Source organism: Papaver somniferum, chromosome 7, assembly GCF_003573695.1.
Source record: "Papaver somniferum cultivar HN1 chromosome 7, ASM357369v1, whole genome shotgun sequence".
Taxonomy (NCBI): domain Eukaryota; kingdom Viridiplantae; phylum Streptophyta; class Magnoliopsida; order Ranunculales; family Papaveraceae; genus Papaver; species Papaver somniferum.
This window is the reverse complement of record NC_039364.1, coordinates 141,307,166-141,320,279: the sequence shown is the minus strand read 5'-3', so window position 1 is coordinate 141,320,279 and position 13,114 is coordinate 141,307,166.

Here is a 13,114-nt window from a genome sequence, read left to right as displayed (position 1 = left end):
TTTTTCAATTTTTTTTTGAACTATGACATTTTTCTGTGTATTTATCTGGAAAGAATCATGGTACAAATATATTATCAAACTTAAATAATTTTACATAATCTTTATTAATTATTTATATGTCAATCTCTATAAATAATATATTATTTAGCTTGTCCCCATTGTGATACAATTTCAGCCCCCTCCCGTTTCGGCTTCCTTGTCTAGGTTACCCATGAGGCTCGCTGGTAGGTTAGCACGACAACCTGTTCAATTCATGTAGTAGTGCGTTGTTGAAGCTTAGCTTGTCAGGCTTCCAACTAGTTAATGTAATACTCTTTATCCAATAATAATAATAAATTATCTCTATAAGAATATAATTATTCTTTATGTCATATTTCAGGATGTAGTAATTATTCATGTCATTTTATATACATAGTTCAATATACCAATTATTTTTTGATATTCAGCTGTTGTTGGTTACATCCAGAAAAGTATGACTATATTCCAATCATTTCAGGAAATGCGATAAACTATTGTTTACTTAAAGAAAAATTGTTGATATTTGAATCAATTTACTACAAACATATTATCGATGTCTATCGATTATTTTCGTGTCACTCAGAAAATAAAATTGTTTTTCTAAATTTCATAACTAACAGAATGTACTAGTAATTAGATTGTTATTCGCGAATTAATAAAAATAAAATAACAAAGTAAACTTTCAACTACATGAAACATGTAAATAGCGGATTTTTAAGCATCAAAAAAAATATATTCATTTTTCATGTGATCTGTAAGAATGTAATGCAAAATTTATCAGCAGTAATTAGGTTTGCAATCATCAGTAAAAATCCAGACTAGTTGGTTGAAATTGCGGTTATTGGCAAATTGCATCAAGTTCCATGGACATGAGCAACATTGAAAAACTATAGCGCCTGATATAACTTCAATGGTCAAAGATATTTTTAGATATGGTATTCTTCGTAAAGTAAAATATTTTTTTTAAATCACTTTTATCCCGAAAATTTTGACTCCTCAAACGCCAGCGGATTTTTAAAATTATTACTTTAAGCAACAATGTTTACAATCTCATATCCAAACCTATAGCAAGCTATATAAAATTTTCAGCCCGGTAGTGGAGACCAATACAGATCCCATAACAAGTTACGTACCTTCACGTGTGTAGATAATGATTTTTAGGTTGATTACTTTAGATTATACTACGAATCTAACAATCGTTTAGGTTTAATAAAGATTTGGTTATAAGTCGGTTAGGGTTCGTTGATAAACACTAAATCAACAAACATGTAACAAATAGACATAAAAGAGAGAAAATGTACAATATGTAATTCTGCTAAGCTGAGTATTCTGTTACAAAATGAGCCTTTCTCATATAATCATACAGGTGAAAATTCAAGGGATTCTCATAAAAAAGGTGTGATTTGCGGGGACCATTATAATTTGCGTGTTGTCTGGGATTCTTTTAATCACACTTTAGTTCCTGCCTAATCTTGCGAGGACCTGAACCTGATTTCTGCATTCAACTGTCAGGTTCACTTTTTCATAGCTTCAGATACTTTACCAGCTGCTAGCACTAGAATTTAGACTTATTACCTTTCAACTTCAGGTCATATGTTTCTTAGCTTCGGGTTCTCTCTTAGCTCTCAGCTCCATAATGCTTCAGCTGTCAGTTCATGCATGGTATATGCTATACTTTGTCATCTACAAAAAATCCAAAAAATATTGAAACAAGTTCGAATTTTTTTATAGATCATTCTGGTTTTGAGAAGTTCGTTAAGTATTAGAGCACTACTCGGTTGTACCTACAAGTAATGGTGTTTTTTGCAATTCATCCCAAATTTCTTGTTATACCTAATATATATATATATTCAAAACAGACTCTTGTGTTATTTTCTCCTTAACTTTGTTCTCAAATAATTATTAAGCTTCTAAATGGATTGCCATCAAGTCTAGATCCACTTGAATTCATTATGAGTTCGACAATGCTTCAGATGAATTCATTAGCATAACGTCCATGTCTCGATGTAAATGCCACTTATGCAACTGTGAACATGAATGCATAAGCCATGAAGTACAAGCCGTCATAACTGCCATGGGCATTGGCATGGTGGTGGTACAGGCGCCCCTGGCCTCCAGTACTGGCTTGCCAGTGTGATGTGTGTCGTAAGTGCAACAAATAACTCAAGACATTTCTTATTAATCAACTAGTAATATACTGATAGAGGGATCGTCCCCACGGAGACCTATGTAATTCATATGTTATTTGGATTAACGAAACAAGAATAAAAACAAACATTAAAGGGGAATTGGTTGAATAATTATCTTAAAAGGAATAATAAACAATAAGTTGAAAAGATGATATGAATCATTCGCCATTACCAAATGTTGACTCGCCTACTATTCTTACACAAAGATGACACGGTGAGGTAAAACTTGTAATTTATATAAAAAAAATGATTTTTTTCATTTTCTGGTGATCTTTGAGAAAGAAAATCAATCATTATGCTTATTTACCATCTCACCCGATCAACAATTTGCACCATTCCCACCAGCAAATAGAAATGTCTTCGGCTTCAATAAAATTTTGATCTTCGTACAAATTTGACAACTTGTATCCGTTTTTCTTCAATTCCTTGTTCTCTGAAACTTCTTCATGTGTTTCTTCTTTTCCATGATCTTAACTAATGAAATAACGAACAACTATAGAATTTAAATGCAAATATTAATATTTTCAGATTTATTAATTTATTTACTTTTTTTTTAGTAACAACAAATATCAACTATCTTCACAACTTAAGCAAAACATCCATGTCTCGATGTAAATGCCACTTAGTAATAAAAGTAAAATTAACATGGCAATGAGGAAAAGACTTAAGCAACTGATTCTTCACAACTTGTATTGCTTTGGTGTCCTAAACTTCAGAAATTTACATCTTTTGTTTTTCTTTCCTTTTCACTTTTGATGTCGGATTTTGCTCCTCTTTTTTTTTCTTGCAAACCTTGAATATCTTTAACTTTGATCGTATATTTTGATGTCGCTCCGCTTGTTGATGATGATGATGATGTGTTTCTAATGTTGCGTTGTGGAGAGAATATATAGTGCCAATTACAAACAAGACTACAAGATAAAGTTAGAAATTCTGATGACGCCCTCATGATTGATATAAATAGCACTCAAGAAACCAAACATTGTTGAAGGGGTGTGAAATTGAATAGCTCATGATTCTACCCGGAGTTAACGCGCATGACACATACTCTGAATAGACGAATTTATAGTATAAAAAAAAATTGAAGGTATGGTGCCTCACTTATTTTTTTTTATGGGTAGTCTCCACTTAAGATTGCTTAATTTTTCGATGCTGCATTCAGTTTTCACCTAATTGCCTACCGACATGGTTAGGTTCATCACGATTATCCTCTCGACAATTAAGATCCTTGAAATACGTTCTCTATGACTTTTAATTCCATTTATTCTGTAAAAGATCCATATGTAATCTTAGTAACATGTATACATGTGACTCTAGGGTCTCTAAAATTGGAGGTAACCCAAAATATATACGAATAAATTGAAAAAATTCTATCTGCGAAATTGAGAACTAACCAAAGACTAAAAACTCTATATGCAAATACTTCCTCACACTTAAACTATACATTATCCTCAATGTGCAAAACCGAAAATTATAAACTTCGAGGTAACATCATAATAAAATCGTTGGTAACGAATTTAGTAAAACATCAATTCACAAAAAGTGTTCGCCTAATTTTTTCTACAAAGTGTAAAAAGCATGTGCAGTCAGAATTTTTCTGACAAAAAGGTTCTCGTCAAAATTTTCTTCAGCATAGATTCAGGGCTCTATGACATTAAACATGGGAATGCAAATATGATATTAAAAATCTAAAAAAACTAGAAAAACAAATAGAAATACAAAACCAATGGGTTTCCTCTAGGTGTTTTTCTCGAGAGAGATATGCACTTTCTTTCTCTTCAAAGCTCACTTTTTGAGAGTTAATCCTTGCTTCAGATTCAGCAAGTTTCTTTTCCAATAAATGGACCTTTTCAAGAGCAGCATCACGGTCTTTCTCTAAAATTTCTCTTCAAGACTATGTATATGTTGAGAATCATTTTCCCTCAAGTTTTCGTGATCTAGACGAAGCCTTTCACGTTCAATAGTCTTTGGTTGTAAAGCAATGATAAGCACGTAAGTGGTACATTTTATACCCATATTTATATTAGCTAGGACTCTATATTTTGCCTAATAACACGGTTTTAGAACTTTTATATGAGATACAAGGAATTCCGCTCTTCCGGAGAATAAACGTCTAAAGTAGAAGCTGAATAGCGTTCGCGGCGAAAACAACCTAAATGTTAGTCAAGGTCCAAGGCACCAGAGAAACAGGGCTCAACTGATAAGTGCTTATATGGGTCGGATCACTTAAGTTATCTCACAATAGGGCATCAAGAAGTGGGGCGTGTCTAACCCTACACCACATTTCTCTATGGGGTTATGAGCATCCGGTCCAGTGACATCTGTGTGAAGGGTATATTCAGTTCCATTTAAATTCTCCTTAGGTTTTATTCACTCTCTTCATGGGTAACTGTGAGTGGAAGTATGAGATCTAGTTTTACAAAGACAGAATGATAAGAAAGGGAATTAGAAAGAGATGGTTCGAGCAAGGGAAGGAGGCGTTCGCTGTTGCTGCACTCTTACAAGATATTTTTATGCATCAGACGGTTTGAGTGTCAGACAATATGGTACCTGATTTATGGTGTCGATAGTTCGCAGAAAAGAGTATTAGGAGCTTGTTTTGAATCTGAACCTTTGAGAGGATTTGTCGGAGCTTATACAACAAATGAATTTGGAGTTAAAGGTATGGACGTTCAAATGGAGGAAATACTAGCATTGGTGATAGATGGGAAGTTATTTGTTGGCATATTTGAGATGTATCTGTTGTGGTCAGTCTGGGATGTAGCTGAAGTTAGTGGATCAAAGAATTTGCAGGAGGTTCTGACTGGAGCTGTGGTGTTCGGAATGGCAGCAACTCCCTGCAATCAATTCAAATAAATGAATGGTATGTAGGCTGGAAATGAAATCAAGAAGGGAAGGTACTGACTGGTTTGAGTTCGATTTGGGGGGTATTCTCTTGAAGTGGTTTATTGAAGAGAAGCTTTCTTAGTAACAAAATATAAACAGGGAAGGTTCTTATATAAGATACATACACGATGACAGACTGGCAATGATGCCGACTAGACATGCTGTCGTCAAAGACAACTGTAACTAACAATAGAAACATAAAAGGTGTCCGTACCGGTACACTACAGCGTGACTGACGGAATGATAAAGACACTCAGTAGAGTAGTTAAGGCACTGTGGTTTTATTACAGTTATCATCACCCCTCAAGCTGAGCCGTGTGAACTGAAGAGAGCGTAGAAAATCAAATCTGTGAGCACTAAGGCCCTTAGTGAAAACATCAGCAACCTGTTGGTCAGTGGAGATATAATACACACATAAAACTTTTGATTGAACTATCTCCCTGGTAAAGTGAAAATCAAGACCAACATGCTTCATGTGAGAACGCATAACTGGATTTGAAGCAGAAGATAGAGCACCTTTGTTGTCACAACCAATTGTTGGAGAGCTTGAGAGAAAAATACCAAGATCTTCTAAAAGAGAACAAACCCAAATAACCTCTGCAGCAGCGTGAGCTAAGGACCGACTCACCTTCACTGGAGCTTCTAGCAACAATGGGTTCCTTTCTAGAGGACCATGAGATTGGATTCATACCAAAAAATACATAAAAACCACTAGTTGACATCCTATTATCTGGGTTGTCAGCCCAATCAGAGTCAAGGAAGGAAGGGAGAGCAGTTAATCCTTTTTGTAAAACAATACCATGATCCATAGGTCCTTTTAGGTGTCTGAAAATTATCTTAGCTGCAGTAATATGACAAACCTCATTGACTGCATAGCAAATTTCTAGTCTAGTCCAAGTGATGTACTGTAAAGCACCGACAAGAGATCTATATTCAGTTGGATCAGAAAGTAGTTCACCATCTGCAGAACTCATTTTAGAATATGTTATTGCTGGAGTGGTACATGGTTTAAGACCAATAAGATTTGTTTTCTTCAGAAGATCAAGAATGTACTTGGGTTGAGACAAGTGCATAGCTGTATCATTCCTTTTTATCTCAATACCCAGAAAATAATGAATATGACCTAAGTCTATGATAGGAAAATAATTGCTGAGTTGAGATATAACATAAGAGCAAAAAGATGGAGATGATCCTGTAAACAAAACGACATCAATATAAACCAGAGTAATAGTAGTTTGTGAACCATTTTTGTGTATGAAGAGTGAAGTATCAACTAAAGGAGTAAAACCTAAAGTAAGAAGAGCATCCATTAACTTCTCATACCATGCTCTTGGTGCCTGTTTAAGGCCATAAATTGATTTATGTAACTTGCAAACTCCATTTGGTTTAGCTGGATCAATGAAACCTGGTGGTTGAGACATGTAAAAAGTTTCTTGCAAATCTCCATGAAGAAAAGTGTTAGAGCATTGCTCGGTTGAACCCACCAAGCATTGGTATGTCAAGTTTGGTTGTCATATTTTAGTGAATCAAAACTCATCTTAAGAGTCGCTTGATTATGTACTAGAGTAAACTTCATATAGGTTAGATTGAAAGTATTAGGATATGAGACATTACAAGTATTGCGAAGTCTTGAAGATGTGAAGAAGCAAGGAGCTACAACGACAACAATCATCCTTCCACTTGAGGTTAGTGATATTTGACTTGAACTGTTTCATTCCCTAACATATCTTTCAAGTCTTGCGTATTGAAAACATAACTGCGAAGCATATATGAACTCTAGATAGACATAGTATTAAGGAACACAATACGAGGTTTATTGCTTAACCATTAAACTTTGTAGATAAGACAACGCCATAATCATTTGAATGGTATTGTGATGATGTATGGGTATGAGGTGAGAATTTCATCCTAGGGAACAATGTTTACATGTGTTCTAAGGAAGTAAGTTCATAAACTTGTTTGTGGACCGAAAAAGGAAATTTCCAGGTGTTATTGGTTTTGTTATTCATTGCATATCTTATGAACAATCAATATGTGTGATAGAGTATAACCGCTCACAACTTGTTGTGTTCTTGGTAGAACTATTTGCAAAGGCCTGACTTATGTATTGGTATAACTTTTATTAGTAAAACCGATCTTAAGTAATCACCTTGGTATGATCGGATTTTGTTGTCTGACCTAGTAAGGGAAAGGGAACCGATCCTTGTAAGAGGTGCAGTACATCAAGGGGAACCGATCCTTGTATGGGGTGCAGCAAGGTTTATAGCAGAAAGGGGAACCGATCCTATGAACATGTGCACCACATTTTTTTGGCAAAGGGAAACTGATCCTATGGACATGTGCGACACATATAAGTTAGATACCATATATATGTGGGGAACCGATCCTAGTACCTAGTCAACCGAATTTTTGGAAAGCTAGTGTGACTATCCACAATACTCACATGGAGGTAGAACCGAAACTTTTTTAGGTAGAACTGTAAACCCATGATTGTGATTGAATGTTGGTTTGATCAATCACATAGTTCTTGAAAGTCAGATGAACCAATTCTAAACTTGTTTGGAAGTGTGTCAAATCGGTTTCAAGTTGTAAGTGTGGAAGAGAACTTACAAAGTAAAGATGTCGACAAACTTTGAACACGTGCTGTGAATGTTTGTTACTATAATTGTTCAAAAATATTCCTCAACGGCTAAGGGAAGAGAATCCCAGGATCGAAACATAAGTAAGTTAAGAATCTTTTAATTAAGGTTATTAAATTCATTTTGTAAGGAAATTACATAATTAGTAATGTGCATTTACTAATTAGATTTTCCGAGAGATTTCGATCGTTATTTTTGGACAGGGCATTTCCAGGAATTATGAAAACCGAATCTGTGCATTTATGAATATCTTGAGAATATTTTCGGTTTTGGAAATTCCTTGGTCTCCAAACTTCTTTGTCTATAAATACACGAAGTTTTCCTTTCAAGCAAACTAATCCTTCGTAACAACAAATTTACTCTTTTGTTGTTGTTACTGGTATAGACGCCTATTCGGAGAGGAGAGTAACCTAATTAGACGAAATCTCTTACGACCGCTCAGTTTAAAGTCTTCTTTGGGATTGAGAAGCTCTAGCGCGACCCATTGGTGGGAAACTAGATAATTTCGGTTTATCTTTGTTTTCGATTGATTTGATTGACTAAAGATGGTTGAAATCTGATTGCACCTTGTTTGTTTATTCTTGAGAATCTTGTCTTCTGATATAAGATTCACTCAAACTAGTTCACAGTTTCGACATGGATCTTTAGACTGTTGTTAGTTCTAAAGACGATCTTGTGATAATCCAATGTTAACAGACTCCGTTCTATGCATGATTAATCACAAGAGATTCAAGTGATTGTGTGCAGGGTTTTATTGAAGATTTAATAAGATTTGAAGACAAAGAAGATATTGAAGATCTGACTTGGGTTTTATAATCTTTGGTGTGCACAATACTTGTTTCGGTAAAAGAGTATCCAATTAGTAATCGGTTTATCCTTGTGGTAGATTGGATTGATTAATTGAGTAGATCGGCATCAACACGGTTCTTCGGATTAAAGGTGTTGTTGGCTTAATCTTGATCGATTACCTTTGGGTGATTGAACATAAGATAGATCTAGACCTGATGAAGGAGTTTATGTTAAGATAAACGGAAGAGCCTTTGTCCGACTCATATCACTTGGTTGAATAGAGTTGATACCAAACGGATTTCTTGTTCCTTTACTGCTTGGAATACGAACCAAAGGGATTGATCCAAGTACATGACTTATTTATAAGTTGGAGGCGTGGGAATACAGACGGAACTAGGTGAACTATAGGGTTAGTTACTTGATCTCAACTATACGAAGTTAGTGTAATTTTATGTAGCGGCTTAATCCTGATAGTATTCAATTCTGGACTAGGTCCCGGATTTTTTCTGCATTTGCGGTTTCTTCGTATGCAAAATCTTGCTGTGTCATTTACTTTTATTTTCCGCATTATAATTATTTTATTATAATTAAAGTAAATTACACAAATGTTAATTCCTATTTACTTGATAAGCAATCCTATTGTGTTTGGTTAAGTCCGAACCTTTGTATCAATTAAACATACTTCGTTGTTGTATTGTCTCGATCTCGTATCCATAGACGATCACATGAAGTGTGAACCGATTAGTTGTATTGTCTCGACTCAGTCCATAGACAATTACTTTCGGAGAAAGGACTTATAGGTAGGAAAAGTTTTAGCTTGAGGTATATTTGGGTATCCTCGCCTTTTCAATTGGTATCAGAGCAGGCAAACAAGAAAAGATCTAACAATCTGTGTTTGGTGCGATCCAACCTATAAAAATTGAATCTATGTCTGATTCAGTTAACGTAAGTCAAGATAATGAGAGTAAGATCTCAAGTAAAACCAATGGAAATTGGTCTCGAAAGTATTTTCGAAAATCAAAGAAAAAGTCTACGACTAATAATTTGATTACGAATCAGGTTCCTGATCAAAAGGGAGTGAGTTCGAAACTCACAAAAATCTTATGAAAAGAGATTCGATTCACTTGTTAGCCCGAGTTCTGAATTTTCTAAAATGATGGAAAGATTTTTCAAACATATTGAAAAAATTTCAGAAAAGGGTAAATCCATTGACAGTCTAGATGATGTCCTAGAGCTTATTGTTCAAATGAATGTAAGAATATGTGAAGGAAAGCGAGAAACACTTAGTCTTCAAAATAATCTGGTAGATTGCGAGGAACAAAAATTGGCTTTATGCAATGAAGTTCATCAACAGATTATAGAGTGTGAAAATCTTACTCATTCGCTGGAACATTCACAGATAAGGAATAAGGTCCTTGTTGAGAAACTTCTTACTGTAACATGTCAAGAGGTATATCTGAACAAGTGTTTAGAAAAAAAATTCCAACAAGGAATGAAAACCTTACAAGGACATATAGAACGTATTGAACAAGAGACGTTAGAAAACTTTCGACTGGCAGATCTAGACAAAACGGGTTCAAGTTCAAAGACCATACCATCATGGGCACAAGATGTAATTAAGGATATTGTATCTCACAATTCCCTTAACAAAACGGATGGGTTCAGAACCCATGAAAAAGAACATGATTATGTTCAAAAGGGAGAAAGGTCTCCTCCTGAGGTGTATGATGAGGAATATCCTCAACCCAGTGCGTAACTGCATTGGATTGTGCGTCCTTACTTGCCCATTCTTCGGATGTAAGGACACATACCTGGGTAGATGGTATCCAACTAATATCTCTTATTCAACATAGAGAGATTACACAGTCTACCTTAAGGATATATCATCTTTTCGGTAGAAAGGTTGTCTTACAACAACTTGTGTAAAAAGCATAAGCTAGTATCTATTGATACCGTTTTTTGGAGATAATCTCTTTAAAAAATATTGTGTTGCTGTAACACATTAGATGCGAAAATATTTTTCAAATCTTGTTAGAATTATTTATTTAAGGCTGATATCTATGTTTGGAATGTGTTAAAGGTATTTCTTGTATTAGTACTCAAAGTGTCAGAGAACTTATACAAAAGGATGTACTCTCAAACCAGATCTCAAGCACAACTTCTGAAAGCCTTGAGTGGAATGACTTCTAAGGAAAATTTTCATCTTGATACTGCCTTATAGAAATCTGACTGTGGAAACATCGATAATGAAAAGGATGATATGACTCATCTTCTTGTCCAAAACAGTTTGGATGCTAAGGTTGATATTATCAATCTTCGACAAGTCCTCCTCAGTACCATCGAAACTCATCATAGACGGCAAAATTACTAAGAACTGTTATCTGTAACCAAAGGAAATTGATTAACCTTGGAATCTGTAATAGGGAGTATGCAAGAAATATTAATCGGAAGGTTAATGCTTTAGCCTGTGAACATAACTAAGGTACTGTGTGCAGAATCCGAGATATCACTCGAGATGCTGTTGATGAAGATCCTGAAATATTTGAGGAAATTGAGGATGACCTTTGAAAAACTCCTGTCAGAAGGTCACTAGAAATTAAGTTATTTGCTGTAATACTTAATCTAGTATAATAGACATCAATTTTTGATTTCTTTCATTTATTGTATTGGTCTATTATGAATAAAATTATTTGATTAGTAATTTTTCTTTTGATAGTTTTCAGTTTATGTATCCTGTGCTTAATTGCTTTTATCTTATTGCTATGTATGTTTATGAGATGTTTGATTTCGGTTTTACTACCTTAATATTCGATCTCATATATTGTGAATCCTTATGGTTTGGGTGACTTTTTGATTTAGCGGGATTAAGTTCTAGCCCTAGTAGGTAGGCTTTATCAAAGGATCATGAGGGGTTCTGATAGAAACAATATGTGAAAATGTCACAATATGTCGAGTCGGTTTTGGTTTAGCATAAAAGCATATGTGTTTCGACGGTTTTCAACTTTTGCTTGCAATTGTTAAAACCGGTTTTCAACCTTCCTTTGGTAAAGATTGAGGTGTGTTGTTATTCTATTGTTTATGCATAAGGATGACAACGTGGTGATATTTCGATATCAATTCTCCTTGGACGAAGATGCTATCATATTGGAGAAGTGGATGCGAAATCTGAGGTAACAATCTTGTTAGTTAATTGTTTTCCTGTTTAAGAAAAGCCTGAGTTTTTATTATATATATAGTTGTTGCTTAACAAAATTTCGGTTCAATTAATATTTATTCCATGATGTGTGTGTGGATGTGTGTTTCAATTGGTCCCGGTTAAGAGAAACTATTGTTATCTTGCTTTATTGCATGGTATCAATTATTTAGGCTTACAAAATTTCGGTACAATTGATGTGTGTGTGATTCAATTGGTTCCGGTTAAGAAAAACTATTGTTATCTTGCTTTTGTATGGTGTCAATTGTTTAGGATTACAAAATTACGGTGCAATTGCGATGCTTTTAATGTTTATGTTGTTTCAATTTCTTCCGGTTGAGGTGAATAATTATGAAAGTTGATTTATTTTGGTTTGTATGAATTATTTATGGCTTAACGAAATAATCTGTGTATGGGATGAGTTGTTTAGTCCAATTCGATTCCGGATAAGAACCTAAGTTAACTCTGATCTTAGTTTGTCTTATCAAAGTGAGGTTTCGGTTATTCAAGTCTCATTGAATGCCTAAACAAGGAATTCTAGTTAAATAACCTAGTACTTTGCTTGTTTAAAATTGAAAGGTCTAAGTTTATGGATAATTAGAACCTGATGAGAAAAATGGAGTTTATCTTTATTTTGGTCTTGTCGAATTAAGCGGTTGTTTTTGAACAATCGATTTAGCAAAGGGACTAATGTGCTTAGTTGTTTTTGGTTTTCTAAACTAAATGGGAAAAATTGTTTCGGACAATTGTTTCCTCGGTAACATATCAAAATAAGACTACTTGCAGTTTCGGTTTTGATATTGGTTATCAGAACATGATGTGTGGAACCCTCGTGCCTAACTCTACAGGTTTGCAAGTCTATCTGAGACTTGTAAGATTCTTTTCGTGTTGTCCTTTATTTTTTCGTTTCTTTGTCATTTTTGTGACAAAAAGGGGGCGAAATATATGGAGTAAACATATGGTGCTGGTATTGATTTTATATTGATTGTCATCGCTAGGGAAAAGAACATTGGTACTTGAATGTTTTATCTTACGAAAGAGTGAAAGCACAGACTAAGGGGGAGTAACATGTCATATAAATTGGTATAACAAAGACGTGCGCATTGAATATCTACCTATATTCCTTATGGGGAGTATTAGCTTTGGTATTATAATGTTAACGACGACATTTTCAAGGATTGAATGTAAGCAGTTTTAGTGTGTTGTTGAATCGGGAATCAAACGAAGTGTAATGAATTCTTGTAATTTATATATCCATATGATGTAAGAGTTTTGTCACTAAAATTGACAAAAGGGGAGATTGTTAGAGCATTGCTCAGTTGAACCCACCAAGCGTTGGTATGTCAAGTTTGGTTGTCATATATTAGTGAATCAAATCTCATCTTAAGAGTCGCTTGATT